The sequence below is a fragment of the Lolium perenne genome, chromosome 3 (assembly GCF_019359855.2).
Source record: "Lolium perenne isolate Kyuss_39 chromosome 3, Kyuss_2.0, whole genome shotgun sequence".
Classification (NCBI taxonomy): domain Eukaryota; kingdom Viridiplantae; phylum Streptophyta; class Magnoliopsida; order Poales; family Poaceae; genus Lolium; species Lolium perenne.
The window spans coordinates 122,277,968-122,289,923 of record NC_067246.2 but is presented as its reverse complement, the minus strand read 5'-3'; positions in this window follow the sequence as shown (position 1 = coordinate 122,289,923).

Genomic DNA, 11,956 nt, shown 5'->3' with positions numbered 1-11,956 from the left:
GCTTAGTTCCTACTCGCCCTCGAGTAGGTAAACGATAAAAAGAATAATTTCTGAAGTGACATGCTACCAACATAATCTTGATCAATACTATTGTAAAGCATATGAGATGAATGAAGTGACTCAAAGCAAAGGTCTATAGTTTGCTAACAAAAAGATGATGACTAAACAACTGAATCATATAGCAAAAACTTTTCATGAATAGTACTTTCAAGACAAGCATCAAAAAGCCTTGCATAAGAGTTAACTCATAAAGCAATAGATTCTTAATAGAAGGTTTTGAAGCAACACAAAGGAAGATTTAAGTTTCAGCAATTGCTTTCAACTTTCAACATGTATATCTCATGGATAATTGTCAACACAAAGTAATATGATGAGTGCAATAAGCAAGCATGTAAGAATTAATGCACACAGTTGACACAAGTGTTTGCTTCTAAGATAGAAAGAAGTAGGTCAACTGACTCAACATAAAGTAAAAGAAGGGCCCTTCGTAGAGGGAAGCAGGGATTAAATCATGTGCTAGAGCTTTTCAAGTTTTGAAATCATAAAGAGAGCATAAAAGTAAAGTTTTGAGAGATGTTTGTTGTTGTCAACGAATGGTAGTGGGCATTCTAACCCCCTTGTCAAACAGACTTTCAAAGAGCGGCTCCCATGAAGGACGTTATCTCTACCAGCAAGGTAGATCATCCCTCTTCTCTTTTGTTTACACATGTATTTTAGTTTTATTTATGGATGACACTCCTCCCAACCTTTTTCTTTCACAAGCCATGGCTAACCGAATCCTCGGGTGCCTTCGAACATTTCACATACCATGGAGGAGTGTCTATTTGCAAAATTAAGTTGCTTATTGATGAATTAGGGCAAAACATGTGAAGAGAATTATTAATGAAGGTTAATTAATTGGGGCTGGGCACCCCGTTGCCAGCTCTTTTTGCAAAATTATTGGATAAGCGGATGTATATGCCACTAGTCCATTGGTGAAAGTCTGCCCAACAAGATTGAAAGATAAAACACCACATACTTCCTCATGAGCTATAAAACATCGACACAAATAAGGAGTAATAAAGTTTTGAATAGTTTAAAGGTAGCACATGAAGTATTTACTTGGAATGGCAGAAAAATACCACATAGTAGGTAGTTATGGTGGACACAAATGGCATAGGTTTTGGCTCAAGGTTTTGGATGCACGAGAAGCATTCCCTCTCAGTACAAGGCTTTGGCTAGCAAGGTTGTTTGAAGCAAACACAAGTATAAACCGGTATAGCAAAACTTACATAAGAACATATTGCAAGCATTATAAGACTCTACACTGTCTTCCTTGTTGTTCAAACACTTTTACCAGAAAATATCTAGACCTTAGAGAGACCAATCATGCAAACAAAATTTCAACAAGCTCTACGGTAGTTCTCCACTAATAGATTTAAACTACATGATGCAAGAGCTTAAACATGATCTACTTGAGAGCTCAAAACAATTGCCAAGTATCAAATTATTCAAGACAATATACCAATTACCACATGAAGCATTTTCTGTTTCCAACCAAATAACAATCAATGTTGAGGCTTTCAGCTTTCGCCATGAATATTAAAGTAAAACAAAGAACACAAGTGTTCAAATGAAAAAGCGGAGCGTGTCTCTCTCCCACACAATCATGCTAGAATCCGATTTATTCAGAGAACAAAAATAACAAAACGAAAATAAAAGCACACAGACGCTCCAAGTAAAGTACATAAGATGTGATGGAATTAAAATGTAGTTTCACTAGAGGTGACCTGATAAGTTGTTGATGAAGAAGGGGATGCCTTGGGCATCCCCAAGCTTAGACGCTTAAGTCTTCTTGAAATATGCAGGGATGAACCACGGGGGCATCCCCAAGCTTAGACTTTTCACTCTTCTTGATCATATTATATCATCCTCCTCTCTTGATCCTTGAAAACTTCCTTCACACCAAACTCAAAGCAATCTCATTAGAGGGTTAGTGCATAATCAAAAATTCACATGTTCAGCAAGGACACAATCATTCCCAACACTTTTGGACATTACCCAAGGTTATTGAATTTAATGGAGCAAAGAAATCCACTCAAACACAATAAAAGAGGCAATGCGAAATAAATGGCAGAATCTGTCAAAACAGAACAGTCCGTAAAGACGAATTTTTTCGAGGCACTTAACATGCTCAGATGGAAAAGCTCCAGTTGAATGAAAGTTGCGTACATATCTGAGGATTACTCATGAAGTTTTTCAGCATTTTACGAGTTTTCTACAGAGAGAAAAACGCAAATTCGTGACAGCTAAAAATCTGTTCCTGCGCAGAAATCCAAATCTACTATCAACTTTCTATCAAAGACTTTACTTGGCACAAAAACGAAATAAACATGATAAGGAGAGGTTGCTACAGTAGTAACACCTTCCAAGACACAACAAAACAGTAGCAAAATAAAAACCTGGGTTATCTCCCAAGAAGTGCTTTCTTTATAGCCATTAAGATGGGCTCAGTAATTTTAATGATGCTCTCGCAAGAAATAAGAGTTGAAGCAAAAGAGAGCATCAAAAGCAAATAAGAAACACTTTTAAGTCTAACCCACTTCCTATGAAAATGAATCTTGTAAATAAACAAGTCATGTAAGCATAATGCAATAAGCATAGGAAAACAAGACAAGCGCAACTTCAAGATTTTAAGCAAAAAGAGAGGTGTTTTAGTAACATGAAAATCCCTACAACCATATTGTCCTCTCTCATAAAGATTTTCAGTAGCATCATGAACAAACTCAACAATATAACTATCACATGAAACATTCTTATCATGAGCTACATGCATAAAATTATTACTCTCCACATAAGCATAGTCATTACTATTAATTGTAGTGGGAGCAAATTCAATAAGATAGCTATCATTATTATTCTCATCACCATAATCATCATATATAGGAGGCATATTGTAATCATAATTAATTTTCTCCTCAATAGTAGGTGGACTGAAAATATGATAATCATCATTGTAATCATCATATATAGGAGGTAAAGTATCATCAAAGTAAATTTTCTCCTCCATGCTCGGGGGACTAAAAATATCATGCTCATCAAAACCAGCTTCCCCAAGCTTAGAATTTTCCATAGCATTAGAAACAATGGTGTTCAAAGCATTCATACGAATAACATTGCCATTAGCATGCATATAAAGTTCCATAGGTTTTTTAATTTTCTCTTCAAACACCTCATGTCCTAACTCAAGATAAATACTATAAAGATCTCTAATATTTTTGTTGTTTTCCATTAAGCCTAACTAGTGAAATAAAAACAAGAAACAAAAAGATGCAATTGCAGAATCTAAAGGAAATAGCTTCGAGCACTCACACACCGGCAACAGTGCTAGGAAATAGCTTAGTAGTCGGAGGATGTGAATACCTTTTACCTTACCTCCCCGGCAACGGCGCCAGAAAATAGCTTGATGTCTACGTGTGCTTCTATTCTTGTAGACAGTGTTGGGCCTCCAAGAGCAGAGGTTTGTAGAACAGCAGCAAGTTTCCGTTAAGTGAATCACCCAAGGTTTATCGAACTCATGGAGGTAGAGGTCAAAGATATCCCTCTCAAGCAACCCTACAATTAAGATACAAGAAGTCTCTTGTGTCCCCAACACACCTAATACACTTGTCAGATGTATAGGTGCACTAGTTCGGCGAAGGGATAGTGAAATACAAGTAATATGGATGATTATAAGTAGCAATTGCAATCTGAAATAAAAATGGCAGCAAGCGAACATGTAGCAGAACTTGTTGGAAACGGTGTTTCAATGCTTAGAAACAAGGCCTAGGGATCATACTTTCACTAGTGGACACTCTCAACAATGATCAAATAATTGAATAAATAAATGCTACTCTCAAACACTCTCTTGTTGGATGACAAACACCATTCATTGTGTAGGGCTACAAAATCACACCTCAAGCTGGAGTAAACAACCTCCACAACTTCATAAAGGAATCACACACGATGCGCACACTATCACCATCACACCATGGAGAGTGACTCCGGAGTTCATATTAAAGTAACCTCTAGAGTGCATAATAGACAAGAGTAACATCTACATATTCAACTAGATAACAAAGCTCATGATCACATAAAGATCACACCATGGGAGAGAGAGATGAACCACATAGCTACCGGTAGAGCCCTCAGACTCGGGGGAGAACTACTCCCTCCTCATCATGGGAGACAGCAACAGCGATGAAGATGGAGATGGAGTCGATGGAGATGGATTTCGGGGGCACTTCCCCGTTCCGGCGGCGTGCCGGAACAGAGACTTCTGTCCCCCGAACTTGGCTTCGCGATGGCGGCGGCTACGTAACTTTTCATGGAGGAAGACCGGTGCCCTTAGGGTTTTCACATCTGGGAGAATATATAGGCAGATGGGCGGCCTCCGAGGGGCCCCAGGGTGCCCTCCCCACCTGGTGGCATGGCCAGGAGTGGGCCCGTGCCCCCCTATGGTGTGGGGGCCCCTTGGCCCCCCTCTGGCCCTTCTCTAGCTCTCTGGGTCCGCCTCGGCAAAATATTGACTTCTGTCTTCGTGGGGTCCAATTCCGAGAATATTTCCTGTGTAGAATTTCTGAAACCAAAAACAGCAGAAAATATGAACTGGCGCTTCAGCATCTTGTTAATAGGTTAGTCCCGGAAAATGCATAAAAATGATATAAAGTGTGAGCAAAACATGTAGGTATTGTCATAAAACTAGCATGGAACATAAGAAATTATAGATACGTTGGAGACGTATCAATCTCCATACCTAGTTCAACCTCGTCACCGACAAGTACTCTTTACTCGTACTGTGGCATATCATCTCTTGTGAACCAGTCACATGCTTGCAAGCTAATCAGACGACATTCCACCGAGAGGGCCCAGAGTATATCTATCCGTCATCGGGATGGACAAATCCCACTCTTGATCCATATGCCTCAACTCACACTTTCCAAATACTTAATACCATCTTTATAACCACCCATTTACGCAGTGGCGTTTGATGTAATCAAAGTACCCTTCCGGTATAAGTGATTTACATGATCTCATGGTCGAAGGACTAGGTAACTATGTATCGGAAGCTAATAGCAAGTTGAACTTAATGACGTGATCTTATGCTACGCTTATTTGGGTGTGTGTCCATTATATCATTCATCTAATGACATAACCTTGTTATTAATAACATCCAATGTTCATGATCACGAAACCATGATCATCTATGAATCAACAAGCTAGTTATACAAGAGGCTTACTAGAGACTCCTTGTTGTTTACATAACACACATGTATCAATGTTTCGGTTAATACAATTATAGCATGGTATGCAAACATTTATCATAAACACAAAGATATATTATAATAACCATTTTATTATTGCCTCTTGGGCATATCTCCAACAGATTTTTGGCTATTTCCTTTTTTTCTTTTGATCCCCTACCGCCTTGGAAACGTTGAGTAAGCTGCTAACTCATGGGACCCACATGTCATCCTCTATGTACAATCAACTTTCTTTTCTTGGAGTTTTTTTGACCCCCTAATTTCTGGCGACTTTCTTTCTTTTGATCTCAAGCCGCATTTGAAACGTTGAGACCGCTGCCGCAAAATGGGACCCGCATGCCATCCTCTATGTACAATAAAGTTTCTTTTCTTGGATTATTTTTGGCTCATGATATTTGGTCACTTTCCTTTTTCTTTCGATCTCATGCCGCCTGATGGCGTGTAACTCACACGTTCGTTGGGAACCCCAAGAGGAAGGTATGATGCGCACAGCAGCAAGTTTTCCCTCAGAAAGAAACCAAGGTTTATCGAACCAGGAGGAGCCAAGAAGCACGTTGAAGGTTGATGGCGGCGGGATGTAGTGCGGCGCAACACCAGGGATTCCGGCGCCAACGTGGAACCTGCACAACACAACCAAAGTACTTTGCCCCAACGAAACAGTGAGGTTGTCAATCTCACCGGCTTGCTGTAACAAAGGATTAACCGTATTGTGTGGAAGATGATTGTTTGCAGAAAACAGTAGAACAAGTATTGCAGTAGATTGTATTTCAGTAAAGAGAATTGGACCGGGGTCCACAGTTCACTAGAGGTGCCTCTCCCATAAGACAAACAGCATGTTGGGTGAACAAATTACAGTTGGGCAATTGACAAATAAAGAGAGCATGACCATGCACATACATATCATGATGAGTATAGTGAGATTTAATTGGGCATTACGACAAAGTACATAGACCGCCATCCAACTGCATCTATGCCTAAAAAGTCCACCTTCAGGTTATCATCCGAACCCCCTCCAGTATTAAGTTGCAAAGCAACAGACAATTGCATTAAGTATGGTGCGTAATGTAATCAACAACTACATCCTTAGACATAGTATCAATGTTTTATCCCTAGTGGCAACAGCACAACACAACCTTAGAACTTTCTGTCACTGTCCCAGGTGTCAATGCAGGCATGAACCCACTATCGAGCATAAGTACTCCCTCTTGGAGTTACAAGCATCTACTTGGCCAGAGCATCTACTAGTAACGGAAAGCATGCACGATCATAAATAACACATAGATATAACTTTGATAATCAACATAACAAGTATTCTCTATTCATCGGATCCCAACAAACGCAACATATAGAATTACATATAGATGATCTTGATCATGTTAGGCAGCTCACAAGATCCGACAATGATAGCACAATGGGGAGAAGACAACCATCTAGCTACTGCTATGGACCCATAGTCCAGGGGTAGACTACTCACACATCACACCGGAGGCGACCATGGCGGCGTAGAGTCCTCCGGGAGATGATTCCCTCTCGGCAGGGTGCCGGAGGCGATCTCCTGGATCCCCCGAGATGGGATCGGCGTTGGCGGCGTCTCTGGAAGGTTTTCCGTATCGTGGCTCTCGGTACTGGGGGTTTCGTCACGGAGGCTTTAAGTAGGCGGAAGGACAAGTCAAGAGGGGGCACAGGGGCCCCAGATGACAGGGCGGCGCGGCCAAGGGGGGGCCGCGCCGCCCTAGGGTTTGGCTCCCCTGTGGCCCCACTTCGTTTCGTCTTCGGACTTCTGGAAGCTTCGTGGAAAAATAGGCCCCTGGGCGTTGATTTCGTCCAATTCCGAGAATATTTCCTTACTAGGATTTCTGAAACCAAAAACAGCAGAAAACAGCAACTGGCACTTCGGCATCTTGTTAATAGGTTAGTTCCAGAAAATGCATGAATATGACATAAAGTGTGCATAAAACATGTAGATAACATCAATAATGTGGCATGGAACATAAGAAATTATCGATACGTCGGAGACGTATCAGCATCCCCAAGCTTAGTTCTGCTCGTCCCGAGCAGGTAAAACGATAACACAGATAATTTCTGGAGTGACATGCCATCATAATCTTGATCATACTATTTGTAAAGCATATGTAGTGAATGCAGCGATCAAAACAATGTATATGACATGAGTAAACAAGTGAATCATAAAGCAAAGACTTTTCATGAATAGCACTTCAAGACAAGCATCAATAAGTCTTGCATAAGAGTTAACTCATAAAGCAATAATTCAAAGTAAAGGTATTGAAGCAACACAAAAGAAGATTAAGTTTCAGCGGTTGCTTTCAACTTGTAACATGTATATCTCATGGATATTGTCAACATAGAGTAATATAATAAGTGCAATAAGCAAGTATGTAGGAATCAATGCACAGTTCACACAAGTGTTTGCTTCTTGAGGTGGAGAGAAATAGGTGAACTGACTCAACAATAAAGATAAAAGAATGGTCCTCATAGAGGAAAAGCATCGATTGCTATATTTGTGCTAGAGCTTTGATTTTGAAAACATGAAACAATTTTGTCAACGGTAGTAATAAAGCATATGCATCATGTAAATTATATCTTATAAGTTGCAAGCCTCATGCATAGTGTACTAATAGTGCCCGCACCTTGTCCTAATTAGCTTGGACTACCGGATCATCACAATGCACTGTTTTTACCAAGTGTCACAATGGGGTACCTCTATGCCGCCTGTACAAAGGTCTAAGGAGAAAGCTCGCATTGGATTTCTCGCTATTGATTATTCTTCAACTTAGACATCCATACCGGGACAACATAGACAACAGATAATGGACTCCTCTTTTATGCATAAGCATGTAGCAACAATTAATAATTTTCTCATTTGAGATTGAGGATATATGTCCAAAACTGAAACTTCCACCATGGATCATGGCTTTAGTTAGCGGCCCAATGTTCTTCTCTAACAATATGCATGCTTAACCATAAGGTGGTAGATCGCTCTTACTTCAGACAAGACGAACATGCATAGCAACTCACATGAAATTCAACAATGAATAGTTGATGGCGTCCCCAGTAAACATGGTTATCGCACAACAAGCAACTTAATAAGAGATAAAGTGCATAATTACATATTCAATACCACAATAGTTTTTAAGCTATTTGTCCCATGAGCTATATATTGCAAAGGTGAATGATGGAATTTTAAAGGTAGCACTCAAGCAATTTACTTTGGAATGGCGGAAAATACCATGTAGTAGGTAGGTATGGTGGACACAAATGGCATAGTGGTTGGCTCAAGTATTTTGGATGCATGAGAAGTATTCCCTCTCGATACAAGGTTTAGGCTAGCAAGGCTTATTTGAAACAAACACAAGGATGAACCGGTGCAGCAAAACTCACATAAAAGACATATTGAAAACATTATAAGACTCTACACCATCTTCCTTGTTGTTCAAACTCAATACTAGAAATTATCTAGACCTTAGAGAAACCAAATATGCAAACCAAATTTTAGCATGCTCTATGTATTTCTTCATTAATGGGTGCAAAGCATATGATGCAAGAGCTTAATCATGAGCACAACAATTGCCAAGTATCACATTACCCAAGACATTTATAGCAATTACTACATGTATCATTTTCCAATTCCAACCATATAACAATTTAACGAAGAAGAAACTTCGCCATGAATACTATGAGTAGAAACCAAGGACATACTTGTCCATATGCTACAGCGGAGCGTGTCTCTCTCCATAAAGTGAATGCTAGGATCCATTTTATTCAAACAAAACAAAAACAAAAACAAACCGACGCTCCAAGCAAAGCACATAAGATGTGATGGAATAAAAATATAGTTTCAGGGGAGGAACCTGATAATGTTGTCGATGAAGAAGGGGATGCCTTGGGCATCCCCAAGCTTAGATGCTTGAGTCTTCTTAATATATGCAGGGGTGAACCACCGGGGCATCCCCAAGCTTAGAGCTTTCACTCTCCTTGATCTTGTTGCATCATACTCCTCTCTTGATCCTTGAAAACTTCCTCCACACCAAACTCGAAACAACTCATTAGAGGGTTAGTGCACAATAAAAATTAACATATTCAGAGGTGACACAATCATTCTTAACACTTCTGGACATTGCATAATGCTACTGGACATTAGTGGATCAAAGAAATTCATCCAACATAGCAAAAGAGGCAATGCGAAATAAAAGGCAGAATCTGTCAAAACAGAACAGTTCGTATTGACGAATTTTAAAATGGCACCAGACTTGCTCAAATGAAAATGCTCAAATTGAATGAAAGTTGCGTACATATCTGAGGATCATGCACGTAAATTGGCTTAATTTTCTGAGCTACCTACAGGGAGGTGGACCCAGATTCGTGACAGCAAAGAAATCTGGAACTGTGCAGTAATCCAAATCTAGTACTTACTTTTCTATCAACGGCTTAACTTGGCACAACAAAACACAAAACTAAGATAAGGAGAGGTTGCTACAGTAGTAAACAACTTCCAAGACACAAAATAAAAACAAAGTACTGTAGGTAAAAACATGGGTTGTCTCCCATAAGCGCTTTTCTTTAACGCCTTTCAGCTAGGCGCAGAAAGTGTGTATCAAGTATTATTAAGAGATGGTGCATCGTTATTAAGAGCTCCCCCATCCGTAGTGGCACTAAGGGCTTTGTAAATTTTAGGCCTATAATAATACTTCTTTGGTTTAGGCACTTTAGAGACATACATAAACTTTTGCTCCTTACCCACATAAGCTTTCTCCTTATATTTAAGAGAAGAAAATGTTGAACCCAAGGTTCCCATAGCCTTTTCAAGTTCATCAATCCTATTGATTTGATCATCATGGACAACACAAGTTCCTAGGACACTAATTCTTTCATCAATTCCTCCTAAGGATTTATCAAGTTTATCAGTTTTATCAAGTAACATTTCCAATTCAGCTTCAATACTTGGAAAAATTTTCTCTATGGTTTCTAATTTTTTCATAACATCTTCAAGAGAGATTTCAGTTTTAACTTTATCAACAGGGGGTATTCCAAATAAACTCTCAATAATGCAACTAGCTTCTAATGCAGGAGTACTTAGGAAATTACCTTGTGCGAGACTATCAAGAACATACCTATTCCAGCTAGAGATACCAACATAAAAATTCCTGAGTAAAATAGTAGTGGAGTGTTTCTTAGTGCACCTATTATGGGCATTACTAATTCTATACCAAGCATCTCTTAAACATTCTCCCCCTTGTTGCTTAAACGTACGAACTTCAACTTCAGGATTACTCATCTTAGTAGTAGTAAATAAAGCAAACTAGATAAAGTAAATGCAAGTAAACTAATTTTTTTGTGTTTTTGATATAGCAAACAAGATAGCAAGTAAAGTAAAACTAGCAACTAATTTTTTTTGTATTTTGATGTAGTGCAACAAACAAAATAGTAAATAAAACTAAGCAAGACAAAAACAAAGTAAAGAGATTGAGAAGTGGAGACTCCCCTTGCAGCGTGTCTTGATCTCGCCGGCAACGGCGCCAGAAAATATGCTTGATGGCGTGTAACTCACACGCTCGTTGGGAACCCCAAGAGGAAGGTATGATGCGCACAGCAGCAAGTTTTCCCTCAGAAAGAAACCAAGGTTTATCGAACCAGGAGGAGCCAAGAAGCACGTTGAAGGTTGATGGCGGCGGGATGTAGTGCGGCGCAACACCAGGGATTCCGGCGCCAACGTGGAACCTGCACAACACAACCAAAGTACTTTGCCCCAACGAAACAGTGAGGTTGTCAATCTCACCAGCTTGCTGTAACAAAGGATTAACCGTATTGTGTGGAAGATGATTGTTTGCAGAAAACAGTAGAACAAGTATTGCAGTAGATTGTATTTCAGTAAAGAGAATTGGACCGGGGTCCACAGTTCACTAGAGGTGCCTCTCCCATAAGACAAACAACATGTTGGGTGAACAAATTACAGTTGGGCAATTGACAAATAAAGAGAGCATGACCATGCACATACATATCATGATGAGTATAGTGAGATTTAATTGGGCATTACGACAAAGTACATAGACCGCCATCCAACTGCATCTATGCCTAAAAAGTCCACCTTCAGGTTATCATCCGAACCCCCTCCAGTACTAAGTTGCAAAGCAATAGACAATTGCATTAAGTATGGTGCGTAATGTAATCAACAACTACATCCTTAGACATAGCATCAATGTTTTATCCCTAGTGGCAACAACACAACACAACCTTAGAACTTTCTGTCACTGTCCCAGGTGTCAATGCAGGCATGAACCCACTATCGAGCATAAGTACTCCCTCTTGGAGTTACAAGCATCTACTTGGCCAGAGCATCTACTAGTAACGGAAAGCATGCAAGATCATAAATAACACATAGATATAACTTTGATAATCAACATAACAAGTATTCTCTATTCATCGGATCCCAACAAACGCAACATATAGAATTACATATAGATGATCTTGATCATGTTAGGCAGCTCACAAGATCCGACAATGATAGCACAATGGGGAGAAGACAACCATCTAGCTACTGCTATGGACCCATAGTCCAGGGGTAGACTACTCACACATCACACCGGAGGCGACCATGGCGGCGTAGAGTCCTCCGGGAGATGATTCCCCTCTCCGGCAGGGTGCCGGAGGCGATCTCC